Genomic DNA, 12,415 nt, shown 5'->3' with positions numbered 1-12,415 from the left:
AACTCAACTCCCAGTGGATATATTTTCACAAAATTTTATGTTTGGTCATTTTAAAAAGATTTGTCAAATCAAACCATTCCAAATTTCACTAAAATTGGACTAACAGCAATCTGACAATTATTATTAATTTTTATTCCATCCTCATGTAATAATACCACTGCCGCCAAATTGGAATTGTCATGAAATTTTATATTTTGCTCTTCTAGAATGATTTATCAACCTTCCCAAATTTAATTAAATTCGGACCAATGAAATCTGGCAATTATTATTTATATATTTTTTTTTTTTCATACATATATAGGCAATCCACATACAGTACTTGAAGCACTAAATATTATTTGCTGCCATGTACTGGTTGGAGGAATGAATGAGCAAAGTGGGGGATGTGAAAAAATTAAATTTTCTGTTTGCACATAAAAGAGAATGCTTTTGGTCTTTTTCATTTTTTTTTTTTTTTTTTGTTATAATTATTATTACGGCTTTTTTTCGACATCGACCAATTACTTAACAAGTACAGGTCACTGTTGAAAAAAAAGCGGTGAATTAGGGTTGAATTTGAAAGTGTCTGCAATTCTGCACAGACACGATAGGAGTATATGATGAGAGCCTTGTCAATCAATTCAACCCTGAAAAGATAGTGCAAGGCTCAAGGAGTAGAATTTTTTTCAGCCTGGTCTGTACTTACTAACAGAAGAGACTGCTTCTACAGAGATGGGATACACTTAAACATAAAGGGTGCAAGAATATTTGCTGATGCTATTGAGGCAGTGTTAGGTGGATTGGAAAATTGCTAGCTTGGGGGAGGGATACAAGGACAAATAGATTAATAGTAGCCACTGGCAGAAGTGACAGTGATTCTTGCACTGCATCTATTGGAATGAGCAGCAGCCTGGAAAACAAGATGCAGGGTATTTCAGAGAAATACCCTGCATCTTGTTTTCCAGGATGTTGGGAGTCATTGCGGTACAAGTAAACACATGGGTTGTGTTAGGGTAGCTAAGAATAGGAACAGGTGCATGTATACTTGTGTATACACCAATGCTAGGAGTTTTGTAAATAAATTTGATGAATTTGAGGTGTTGATCAAAACATCAAAGGCAGATATTGTTGGGATATCAGAGATGTGGTGTCACACAGATATAAGGAATGCAGAATTGGAATTTGGGGAGTACAACGTCTACAGAAAGGATAGACAGGATAGGAAGGGAGGAGGGGTTATGCTATTAGTTAAGAAACACACAAAATCCAAGGAAGTGAAGCCAGTTGACATCGCTGGACAGTGCAGTGTAGAGTCAGTTTCGTGTGAGACATAAGCATTCATGATACATAAGTAGATCAAAATTGAGAGTAGGAGTGTGTTATAGGCTTAATGACTCTGATGAGTATAATAAGAAACTGTAGAGGGAAATAGAGTGGGCCAGTAAATCAGAGAGTCTTATAATGTGGGATTTTAATTTCCCAGATATTGACTGGAATTTGTGGGTTGGTCACTCACACACTAGCAAGGATTTTGTGGATTTAATGGATGATTTTTTATACACCAGCATGTTCGGGAGGCAACTAGAGGGAGTAATACTTATCTTATCTTCCTTCATGGATTAGGTGATCCGCCTGTTCCGATCTCGAAGAGGTCAGCCCATCTTTTCTTTGGTCTTCCTCTGTCTCTTTTTCCTTTTGCTTTATATGTATAAGCTAATTTAGGGAATTTATTATCTTCCATTCTTTCTACATGTTCTTTCAAACTTTGTCTATATTCTATAATTTTTACATTAATTGAGTAAATCTTTAATTCCTTTCTAATATTTTATCTAATTTTGTACATCCTTTAACATAGCTTAAAATTTTCATTTCTGCAGCTTGTATTCTATTAATGTCTCTTTGTTTCAGTATCCATGTTTCAGCACCATCAAGAAGTGTTGGTATTGCCATTAATATGTAAAATTTCAATTGTGTTTCTTTCCTTGTTTTCTTAGCCAGAGTTCTTTTTATTGTTCCACATATATTTTGAAATTTTGCCAATTTCTGGTTTTCTTCTTCAACATCATATGTTATATCACATCCTAGATATTTAAAATGTTATACTTGTTCTAATATTTTATTGTCGGTAACTATTTTTTTCTCACCATATTTTTCCCTTTACAAGCCATTGTTCTAGTTTTCATCATTGATATTTTAACGTTATATTCTTCTGTTATTTGGTTTAATTTAAATATTGCTCTTTGTAAATTATCTTCACTATCTTGAATAATTACTTGATCATCTGCAGTTAACAGTGTTTTAATCCTATTCTTTGTATTTAAATATATACCTGTATTAATTTCTTCTTTCCATTTACATATCACATCCTTGATATCTATATTAAACAGCGTTGATGACAACTATATCCCTGTCTAACTCCTTGATTTATTATACATTCTTCTGTTAATTTATTACCTATATCTATTACTATTTTTGTTCCTTGATATAAACTCTGTATTATTTTTGTAAGATGCTTTGGGTATCCTTTATTACTCAATATGTCCCATCGTTTTCGTCTGTTCTTTTCGATCAAATGCTTTTTCATAATCTGTAAATGCTAAATGCATTTCTAAATTAAGCTCTTTTCGTTTTTCTATTGTTTGTTTTAATATAAATATATTATCTGTACATGATCTTTCTTTTCTGAATCCTGCCTCTTCTTCTATTAATATTTCATCAGAGATAATTTTAATTGTATTAAAACAAACAATAGCAAAACGAAAAGAGCTTAATTTAGAAATGCATTTAGCATTTAACTACATTTATACTTCCAAGATTTATTAAATACATTTTACTATCCTATCTTTTAAAAAACTTCCTCCATACTTGATAAGTTCTGCATTTATACCATCCATTCCTACTGCTTTCCTATTTTTTGTAGCTTTCAATGCCTTTTCCAATTCTTCCTTCGTTATCGGATTTATATCACTAACTGGTTCTAACCTGCGTCTCTTCTGTTTGATACCTTGGGTCTTTCCACAATTCTTCATGATGTTTTTTCCATTGTTTTTCATTTATTATATTTATTCTTGAAGTGTCTTTCTTTGTGCTATTCAAGTGTTTCATCATTTTATATGCCAAATTTTGTCTTCCACGAATATCATGTTCTATTGTGCTTATAAATCTATCCCATGACTCTGCAAAGCCTTCCTTATTATATCTTTAGTTTTATTGTGTTCTTGTTTATATATTTCTTCATTCTCGCTTGTCCTGTTTGGTATATATTTAAGATATTTATTTTGTTTATCTTGTATTGCTTTAGTTATTTCTTCATTCCATATCTTTACCCCCTCTTCTTATAGATTTTCCTGAATTGTCCTAGTGTCTCTTTTACTATCTTTTGAATTATATTTCATATATCATTCCATTCTTCTTCTATTCTGTAACTTGATCTGTAACCAAGTTACAAAGGAGGTTAGGCAGGCGAAGGCAGATTACGAGAAATCTTTGGCAAGGGATGCAAAGAAAAACAGCAAAGAGTTCTTTACTTATGTAAACTCTAGAAGGAAGGGGATGAATCAGATTGGTCCACTTGATATCGATGGGTCAACTGTTGATGATCCTGCTCAGGTAGCTAACAAACAAAATGAATATTTTGCATTGACATTCACACATGAGGAGTTATTCAGCGAGGGGAATGCCAGAGGTGTATCCAACTCTGGCAGTAAGCTAAGAATCTTGGAATAACTGAGAGTAAAGTGGAGGAGAAATTGTTGAAGATAAATACAAGAAAGGCACCTGGAGTGGATGGGATCTATCCAGTTATATTACAGGAAGCAGCAAAGGAAGTAAGCAAACCCTTAGCCATAATTATGAGAGCTTCCTTGGACTTAGGGGAAGTACCCATGGACTGGAGATGTGCAAATGTAACCCCAATTCACAAAGGAGGATCAAAGGGCGACACAAATAATTATAGACCTGTTAGTTTAACTTCTGTTCCTGGAAAATTAATGGAGGCACTGGTTAAAGAAGCACTGCAGGATCATCTAGACAAGACTTCAGTCATAGCTCAGACACAGCATGGTTTTGTTAAGGGGAAGTCTTGCCTGACCAATTTGATTGGATACTATGATGCAGTCACAAAAGAACTGGATGCAGGGAATAACTTTGATATTATATACTTGGATCTTAGAAAGGCTTTTGATACTGTTGCACATGGAAGACTGCTGCACAAATTGGAGCAGTGTGGCATTGGAGGCAAATTGCTGCTGTGGATAAATGGGTGATTGAGGGGGAGAAGACAGAGAGTGGTAATCAATGGACACTGCTCATCGTGGACTAATGTTATTAGTCGAGTCCCTCAGGGTTCACTATTGGGTCCATTATTGTTTTCTGTATTTATAAATGATATTGATGATGGTATATCAAGCTTAATGTCCAAGTTTGCCGACGATATGAAGGTTGGCAGGGTTGTCAAGGACACTACTGACACTATCCTACTGCAACAGGATCTGGAAAGGTTGAGCAGATGGGCTGAGAGGTGGCAAATGAAGTTTAACATTGACAAATGTAAAGTACTACATATGGGAAACAGCAATCCCAGAGCAACGTATCAAGAGAACGAAAGGGACCTGGGGGTGGTTGTGCAGGCAGATATGAAGTTTTCTGAGCAGTGCAGACGGGCTGCAAGAGTAGCTCATGGTGTATTGTCGATGATATATAGGAATTTTTCTAGCAGGGATAGGGAGGTGATTATTCCCTTGTATAAGGCAATGGTCAGACCACACCTAGAGTACTGTATACAGGTCTGGAGGCCTCATTTCAAGAAGGATGTAGAGATGCTGGATCGAGTACAGAGAAGGGCAACAAGATTAGTGAATGGAACAAAGGGGTGCTCTTACGAAGAAAGGCTTAAGTTTTGCAAATTACAGTGTCTGATGACTAGGCACCGGCGAGGTGATCTGATAGAGGTGTATAAAGCCTTGAATGGTTTAAGCATGCTCAATGCTGATGGGATTCTTCCTCTTGCTCAGAATAATCACCTGAGAGGGCATAAATTCAAATTGAGAAAAGACAGATGTAGGATAGACGTGAGGAAATTTGCCTTTAGCCAGCGGGTGGTTGGTTGGTGGAATAAACTTCCATCCCTTGTCGTGGAAGTTGATAGCCTAAATAAGTTTAAGGCTCAGCTGGACAGGTATTTCGAACGAACGGAGGGGTGAAGTGGAAGTGGTTATTTTTTATTTATTTATTATTTTTTTTTTTTGGCTGATGCTGCATAAGCTTGCTTTCTTGCATCAAATGCCTCTACTAATGCTAATGCTATTTGTTCTCTCTCTGATGTTTTACTTATTTCATCTTTAATCCTTTTTTCAAATAAATTTTATATACTTTCTTCTTGAAGTAGATATACTTTATAATTCAACTCCTCTTTCTCCTGTTTAATAGCTTTTCTCTTCTTCCATTTAGCCCATAATTCTATTTTTGAGGTCACTAAAAAATGATCTGAATTAATATCATATCCTCTAAACGCCCTAGTATCTCGACATTGTTTTACTAATTTTTGATTTACTATTACATAGTCTGTTATTGACTGTGTACTTCTTGCCGACCATGTATATTTATGTTTATCACATTTTCTAAAAAAAATGTATTTGTTATCTTTAAATATTAAATGTTGCAAAATCTCTTGTTGTTGCAAAAAAAATTTATATCCATTTCCATTTACTTTATTTTCTCCATAACATTCCATAATATTTTTTATTGGCTTATTCCCTACCTGAGCATTATAATCTCCCAAAATAACTACATAGTCCTTTTTTATATTCTTATCTAGTTCTTTTTGTAACTTGAAATAAAATTTATCTGTTTCTTCCTCTTTTCCATTTTCTGGAGCATAAATTCCAATGATACATAAATAATCGCTGTCTAATTTAAATCTTACTGTTATTATTCTATTATTTGTAAATGTGTAGCTCTATATTTTGGTTTTCCATTTCCAATCTATTAATATTGCTACCCCTTCACTAGTTCTTTCCTTTTGATCTACTCCACTGTACATCATTGTATAAGAATCATAATCTTTTGTACCTTTTAATATTTTCTTTATTTCTATTAATAGTGCAGTAGCACACGCTCTTTGAGTAGACCGGGGTTCAAGCCCCTGACTGCTGAATACGGTCGATCTGCCAACCCGCACTGGACCAGCGTGGCAGATTATGGTCCATTTCCCTCAGCATGAATTGTTGAGGAGGCTTCCACCCTGCAGTGGGTTGTAATGGCTGCACTTTACTTTTTTTATATACTTTCTTCTTTTTTAAATGTTTAAGTAGTTCGACTTCTTTATATCCTAATCCTCCTCTCATGTTCCATGTTGCAATATTTAAAATATCCGTTATTCCTTTTCATTTCCTTTTTCCAATCCAAGTCGCATCCCTTTGTCAATCCAGGAGTAATACTCTTGATCTGATTATTAGTGATTCTTCATGCATTAAGAATCTGCAGATAAAGGAACCACTAGGTGGCAGTCATTACAATGTGCTGAAGTGGGATTTACTCAAAGAGGTAACTACCATCTTTGAGTAAAGGCGACTACGGTGGTCTGAGACAGTATTTAAATTCTATATGTTGGGCCAACTGATGATGTTACCAATAGCAAATTCAAAATGGGAAGCATTCAAAGAATTTATCTTGGAAGCTACTAGGCTTTACATACCAACTAAGAAGTACTGTTCAAGGTTTAGGGCTAAATGGATGTCAGATGAACTAATGAGATATATGGCAGAGAAGAAAAATGCATGGGATACATATAAATTAATGGGTGACATGGAAGCCTATGATAGATATAAGCTGGTCTCTAACCAAGTCACAAAGGAGATTAGGTGGGCAAAGTCAGATTATGAGAAATCTTTGGCAAAGGATGCAAAGAAAAACAGCAAAGAATTCTTTACCTATGTAAATTTTAGAAGGAAATGGATGAATCAGATTGGTCCACCGGATATTGAAGGTTCAACTGTTGATGACCCTACTGGTGGCTAACAAACTAAATAAGTATTTTGCATCTACATTCACACACAAGGAGTTTTAGCATTAGCATATGATGAAAGAAAGCAAGCTTATGCAGCATCAGCCAAAAAAAAAAAAAAAAAAAAAAACTTCCACCTCACCCCCTCCGTTCGTTCAAAATACCTGTCCAACTGAGCCTTAAATTTATTTAGACTATCAACTTCCACAACAAGGGATGGAAGTCATTTCCATCAACTAACTACTGCTGGCTAAAGGCACTTTTCATCGCATCTATCCTACATCTGTCTTTCTCAATTTGAATTTATGCCCTCTCAGGTGATTATTCTGAGCAAGAGGAAGAATCCCATCAGCATTGAGCATGCTCAACAACTCAAGGCTTTATACACCTCTATCAGATCACCCAGCCGGTGCCTAGTCTCCAGAAACTGTAATTTACAAAACTTAAGCCTTTCTTCGTAAGAGCAACCCTTTGTTCCATTCACTAATCTTGTTGCCCTTCTCTGTACTCGTTCCAGCAGCTCTACATCCTTCTTGAAATGAGGCCTCCAGACCTGTATACTGTACTCTAGGTGTGGCCTGACCATTGCCTTATACAAGGGAATAATCTCCTCCTTATCCCTGCTAGAAAAATTCCTATATATCATTGACAATACACCATGAGCTACTCTTGCAGCCCATCTGCACTGCTCAGAGAACTTCATATCTGCCTGTACAACCACCCCCAGGTCCCTTTCATTCTCTACCACTGTCAGTGTAGTACCACAGAGTTGATATGTTGCTCTGGGATTGCTGTTTCCCATATGTAGTACTTTACATTTCTCAATGTTAAACCTCATTTGCCACCTCTCAGCCCATCTTCTCAACCTTTCCAGATCCTGTTGCAGCAGCATTGTGTCAGTAGTGTCCTTGACAACCCTGCCAACCTTCGTATCATCTGCAAACTTGGACATTAAGCTTGATATACCATCATCAATATCATCTATAAATACAGAAAACAATAATGGACCCAACACTGAACCCTGAGGGACTGCACTAATAACATTAGTCCATGATGAGCAGTGTCCATTGATTACCACTGTCTGTCTTCTCCCCCTCAACCACCCCTTTATCCATAGCAGCAATTTGCCTCCACTGCCACACTGCTCCAATTTGTGCAGCAGTCTTCCATGTGCAACAGTATCAAAAGCCTTTCTAAGATCCAAGTATATAATATCAAAGTTATTCCATGCATCCAGTTCTTTTGTGACTGCATCATAATATCCAATCAAATTGGTCAGGCAAGACTTCCCCTTAACAAAACCATGCTGTGTCCGAGCTATAACTGAAGTTGTGTCTAGATGATCCTGCAGTGCTTCTTTAACCAGTGCCTCCATTAAGTTTCCAGGAACAGAAGTTAAACTCACAGGTCTATAATTACTTGTGTCAACCTTTGATCCTCCTTTGTGAATTGGGGTCACATTTGCACATCTCCAGTCCATGGGTACCTCCCCTGAGTCCAGGGAAGCAGTCATAATTATGGCTAAGGGTTTTCTTACTTCCTTTGCTGCCTCCTTTAATATAAGTGGATAGATCCCCTTTCTTGTGTTTATCTTCAACAATTTCTCCTCCACTTTACTCTCATCCTCCACTTTACTCTCAGTTATTACAAGATTATCTAGTTTACAGCCAGAGTAGAATACACCTCTGGCATTCTCCTCCCTGAATAACTCCTCATGTGTGAATGTCGATGCAAAATATTCATTTTGTTTGTTAGCTACCTGAGCAGGATCATCAACAGTTGACCCATCGATATCAAGTGGACCAATCTGATTCATCCCCTTCCTTCTAGAGTTTACATAAGTAAAGAACTCTTTGCTGTTTTTCTTTGCATCCCTTGCCAAAGATTTCTCGTAATCTGCCTTTGCCTGCCTAACCTCCTTTGTAACTTGGTTACAGATCAACTTGTATCTATCATAGGATTCTGTGTCATGTTAATTTATATGTATCCCATGCATTTTTCTTCTCTGCCATATGTCTCATTAGTTCATCTGACATCTATTTAGGCCTAAACCTTGAATAACATTTCTAATGTTTAAAGAAATTTCAACATTTCTTTCAGATCAATGAGTCACTAGGCACATTTGTGACTCATTGATAATAAGATAATTCCATGACCTATCAAATTTTTGATTTTGCTGAAGCACCGTAAATACCTTAGGTTTCTGAAATCTATACACTGAATAATCAGCTCTAATGCCCTACTCTGGCATATAATGAATCTGATAATTAAATTTGTCACCTATTGGGTTTGCCAGATTCACCCATTTTTACTACACTTCATTGGAAAATGGACTATCATATATGGAAAACTGACTATAAATAACAGCATGGTTTGTATATGTAAACAGAAGGGATGAGCCAAATGTTTCTGGACTGGGCAATAAAATTAATTTAGACTTACTTTAAATGTTGGCATTGTCAACTTCAAAGTAGTCCCCTCCTGAATTTATACATTGATCCCAGCACTTCCACTTGTTTGAAGCATCTCTGGAACCCCTGTTTATTGATGCTGCCCAACAGTTTCTGTTTGATTTTGATTTTTAAGTGTATGGGTGACTAAGGCCACGATGAATCAAGTCTGACACTTTCTGTAATTAAGCACTTTGAACCTATACAATGTCTTCATATCTTTGTCTTTTCAATTGGATTTTCATTTTGGAGAACAAGTTACAGGAGTCGAGATAAGAAGAATAAGGAGGGTGTGGGAACATTGCCATTTTGTTCTTGGCTAAAAACTGCTGAACCAACAAAGCAAAGTGGACTGGTAACATTGTCATGATGCAGAAATCAATCCTAAGTGCACCATTTGTCTGGGCATTTTCTCCAGACATCCTCTACATTCTCTCTCTCAAATACTACACGATCTCAATGCAGAAATGATGATTGACAGTTTTGGCTGGTAGAAGGAATTCCTAATGAGCAATTCCTGTATTGTCGAAGAAAACAATCAGTATGCTGTTGAAGTTTTATCTGACTTGCTTTGCCTTTTTTGGATGTGGAGACAATGAACTTTTCTGTTCAGAGGACTGCTACTTTGTTTCTGGATCATAATCATAAACCAGCCCTGGTAAGCAATTTTCTGTCCGCTTGCTAGTTCCTCTACACATAAAGCCAGTTCTCTTTCTGTCCATCACTCAGCAAATGGACATAAATTTTGCAGAAATGCACCTCATGTTTAAATTTTTGGTTAAAATGCATCATTGTATATATTTGATGTCTAGAACGTCACAAATATCATTAATCATTCTCTATTTCATGGATGACTTTATACACTTTTTCACTGTTTTCATCAGTCTGACTTGAAACTTTGTTGACTGTCCAAAATGAAGTTTGGCCACTCTGGAAATGGAAATACTACTGAAAAATTCACAAATTTTATTCACAAATACTAATTGAAATGTTCTACCCATAGCATCATCACCAAATGCATGTTTAAGCATTCTGTAAATTTCTGTAGCTGTTTTCCTAAGTTTATGACAAAATTTGATGTAAATCTGCTATTAATTTTTCTATTAATTCTAAGTTAATGTTCTATACCTTACTCATCTACAAAAATTGCAAGACACACTTAAACACCAAATACACAAAAGTATAATGAACTATTGGTATGAAACTTGTGCCACAATAACTCATAATGAATTAGTTCAGTGGTATCAGAGGAGCACTGCTATACTACATGTTGTTAGGGCTCCATGTGGCCAGTCCAGAAACTCTTGTCTTGCATCCTGTACATGTATGTTTCATGCCTGCAAAGTATTTTGGAGATAAAACAAAGGACAAAATCTTCTCTAATTGCACTGAACATTTATTTCACAAGGCTAACATTACTGATGTAGAATTTAGAACATGATAAGTTCACATTCACTCAACATAGTTTTAATATATTCTAAAGCTAAAGAGGCATCCCAGATATTCACCTAATATTTAATGATAATTACTTAATCAGGACTGACAAAAAAAACAGCAAAGAATAATATTTTAAAACTTTACAAAGATTGAGGCATCCTTCACAAGAACTCTCTTTTAGGTTATTCCAGCAACCAAATATATATTAAAAAATAAAAATAAAATTTAAAAATTAAGATAACTATTAATATTGTGGTGCGTATCAGTGCATATTTTATAAATATTTTCCTAGTATGGTATGGTGTACATCACCAGCCAACATGATTTTTTATTCTACTAATATATATCAACTGTTTGCAGTTAATTTTTATGCATCTATTTCAAAATCAATTCTTAAAGTTCCACATAACAATTTCTATATATAAAGATTTATGAACTTAACCATTATTACATATATACAAACTGGCCCAAAAAAATATGAACCTTTATATTCAGACAGTCACAGACAAGAAATGCAAATGTAAAGAGATGCAAAGAAAACTGCAAGGTGGGGGTGATGACGTGCTGCCACGCTGAGCATAAAGACAGTACAGACTGTTCGACAGCACTAATCTGAAGCAAAAATGGGGAAAACTCATGATCTATCAGACTTTGAAAAAGGTCTTATTGTGGGTGAACATTTAGCAGGAGTCACGATTTAAGAAACAAAAGACATAACTGGTTTCTCAAAAGCATCCATCTTAAAGGATTTTAATGACTGGAAAGCAAATGGTTCTTCCACATCTTACAGATGATTGTTTATTAGAAAAACTTTTGAGCATAAAGGCAAGTAAGCTCCCAGAGTTAATGGCATATACCCTGTAGTTTTGAGGGAGAGTGCAAGGGAGGGTACTGAACCATTGAGATTAATTATGAGGACATTTTTGGTAAGTTTTTGAGAACAAGTGGAGAAATACTATCAGGACTCAGAGCATCCTTAGCATCAAAGACTGTTCAATATCCATCCGATCTCCTTTTGAAGGAAGACCACTGGAAGAAGTGAATAGAGGATACTGGGAACGATAGGAGATGATTTACCAAGAAATGTAGGATGCCAGCTTGTTATTTGTTATTTGGTTTTTTAGGAGCATTAGCAACTAAGGCCATATTGCTCCGGGATATGCGGTGGTCATTCCTTGACCTTTCCGCATACTCCGTATTTGGTGGTGACGGGCTCGAACCCCGGTCTAATCAAGAAGCATGTGCTACGCACTGCTGCTCCTTCCCATCTGGCTACGGAGGCGCCCTGTAGGATGCCAGCAGATCAGATCTTTGGTTGAAGGGGCAACAAAACCACATAGTTTTGGTAGAGGTGGGAACAGAGATGTATTGTATGTATGTATATAAGTCATAGGTTTGGTGGCACCAGGAATGTTTGTACAGCTCCACCATTTAAATCTGTAGCTTTCATACAGGACACTGAAATTATAATTTAAAAGAGGCAAAACCAAAAAGCCTCCAGAGCATCCTATCCCATCAGCATGGAGTGAGGCCTCAACAACCAGCC

The 12,415-nt window shown here is 36.1% G+C and overlaps 1 protein-coding gene across 1 annotated transcript in view; it reads right to left on the bottom strand.

Moving 5' to 3' along the window:
* The window catches only part of LOC150083207 (tRNA (34-2'-O)-methyltransferase regulator WDR6), a 760,490-nt gene that overhangs the window by 382,804 nt on the left and 365,271 nt on the right, over positions 1 to 12,415 (bottom strand). The gene's annotated exons all lie outside the window — the stretch shown is intronic.

This window comes from Mastigoproctus giganteus, chromosome 7 (assembly GCF_048544385.1).
Source record: "Mastigoproctus giganteus isolate SK-2022 chromosome 7, ASM4854438v1, whole genome shotgun sequence".
Taxonomy (NCBI): Eukaryota; Metazoa; Arthropoda; class Arachnida; order Uropygi; family Thelyphonidae; genus Mastigoproctus; species Mastigoproctus giganteus.
The sequence above is the reverse complement of the archived record's forward strand: the minus strand, read 5'-3'. Positions and strand labels throughout refer to the sequence as shown.